This window comes from Perognathus longimembris, chromosome 1, assembly GCF_023159225.1.
Source record: "Perognathus longimembris pacificus isolate PPM17 chromosome 1, ASM2315922v1, whole genome shotgun sequence".
NCBI classification, from domain to species: domain Eukaryota; kingdom Metazoa; phylum Chordata; class Mammalia; order Rodentia; family Heteromyidae; genus Perognathus; species Perognathus longimembris.
Genome location: NC_063161.1, coordinates 129993363 through 129995566, shown reverse-complemented (window position 1 = coordinate 129995566; position 2204 = coordinate 129993363). Strand labels below are relative to the sequence as shown.

Genomic DNA, 2204 nt, shown 5'->3' with positions numbered 1-2204 from the left:
ATTTTTTAAATTTTTATTAGCATTTGCTAGTTATACAAGGGTATCTCATTTTGACATGTCTATATGTGTGTCAAACATATTTTTTGCCAGTCCTGGTGCTTGGAATCAGGGCCTGAGCACTGGCTTCCTTTTCACTCAAGGCTAGCTCTCTACCACTTGAACCACAGCACCACTTACAGCTTTTACTGTTTATGTAGTGCTGAGGAATCAAACCCAGGGCTTCATGCATGCCTACTCTACCACTAAGCCACATTCCCAGCCCCTAAACAGATTTTTTTTTCTTATTGTAAGTCATTTATTGTAATATAATTTACAAACATCTTGCTGTCCTTATTAATTCAAACAATGGAGCAAGTTTCTTCTGACAAAGACAGCAATAAGCTAAAAACAAAATCAGCTTGCTGAATTTTTCTTCTTTACCTCTTGTCTGAGGATGGAACTTGGTTTTCATTAACCCAGAGCAGCAGCCCCAGAGATAATTTCAATCAGCTCCTTAGTGATGACGGCTTGGCAAATGCGGTTGAATGTCAGTCAGTTTATCTATCATTTTGGAAGCGTTCTTGCTGGCATTGTCCATGCTGTCATCCTGACACTCTGCTCACTGGTGGTGGACTCCTTCAGGTATTAGTAGATGATGTTGGCCAGGCTGTACTCTTGGTAATTTTGTAGTACATTTGAATCGATATCATCATAGACGCTCATGCTCTCAGCACTTGCAATGGTATGAAGAGAAAAGATGGCGGGGCTGGGAATATGGCCTAGTGGCAAGAGCGCCTGCCTTATATACATGAAGCCCTGGGTTCGATTCCTCAGCACCACATATAGAGAAAACGGCCAGAAGTGGCACTGTGGCTCAAGTGGCAGAGTCCTAGCCTTGAGCAAAAAGAAGCCAGGGACAGTGCTTAGGCCCTGAGTCCAAGGCCCAAGACTGGCAAAAAAAAAAAAAAAGAGAGAGAGAGAAAAGATGGGGTTTTCCTCTGTCTTATAAGAAATAACAGACCTGAATCAATTGAAGATGATAGAGCCTTCATCAAACTCATACCCAGAGTTTAATAACTCAAGGGCAATGACGGGTGCATCTCCAAAAGTAGGGGGCTTTCTTCCCACGTCTTTGAATGTGACCAGAAACTTGTAAAAATGAGTACTATGGAGAATGCCCCTGAGTTTATCACCAACTCCAACAACCATGACCTCTTTATCAGCTGCAGTGAGCGTAGCCACCTTGTTGTTTTTGTTTTTGTTTTTTATCAGTTTAGCAACCAATGAGTGAATAGCACCACAGAGCCCTCGGTCTGAGGACACACCAATAAGCAAGTGTTTCTTCTTGTCTTCAGGTGCCTTAATATCAGCTTTGTCATACAGAGCCAAAGATCCTACTCCATATACTCGAGCTGACTTCAGCTCCCTCTCCGCACAGGCATATTTTGCTGCTGCGACCATTTTCATAGATTTGGTAATTTTCTGGATGTTTTTGATCGACTTCAGTTGGTTATATCTTTTAAAGTCACCATCTTTCAAGCTTGGATCGTTGCTGAAGGTAGAGAAGATGAACCTTAGTCCCTAAACAGATTTTTTAAAACATATTTTGTCAATCTTTTCTAGTTGTTAAGAGCAGAAAGGGCGATCTGAATCAACTTAATCTATCATTGGATTGAAAACTAATAATTTACCTTTAATTTTTTTAATTGTAGCAAATTCAGAAACATGAAAGAAATATGCTCACAAGTTAACCCCCAAACAAACACTGCTATTAGTCTAAGGGAGACTGAGGTGTTCTTTGGTTTGGTTTGTTGGTTTAAGACAAAGTCTTGCTACAATTGAGGGGTTGGATGAGGTTGGAAGAGATGAAGAATAAGGGTGGCACAGATCAAGATGCATTGCATTCATAAGATGACACACTGAATTATAACCCCTTTGTACAACTACTTAAAGATAATAAAATTATCCAGGCACCAGTGGCTCAGGCCTGTGATCCCAACTACTCAAGAGGTTGAGATCTGAAGATCATGGTTTGAAGCCATCCCAGATACAAAAATCTGTGAGACACTTATCTCCAATAAACTACTCCAAAAAAGCTAGAAGTTGTGCTACGGCTCAAATGGTAGAGTGCTAGCCTTGAGCATAAAGAAGCTCAGGGACAGCACCCAAGCCCTGAGTTCAAGCTCAGGACCAGCAAAAGATAAAATAATAGTTATAATAATGAT

At 40.7% G+C, this 2204-nt stretch overlaps 1 pseudogene; it reads right to left on the bottom strand.

Annotated features, from left to right (window-relative positions):
• Window positions 1-271: 271 nt before the first annotated feature.
• On the bottom strand, window positions 272-1511 carry LOC125356044 (annotated as a pseudogene).
• Between the last annotated feature and the right edge of the window lie 693 nt (window positions 1512-2204).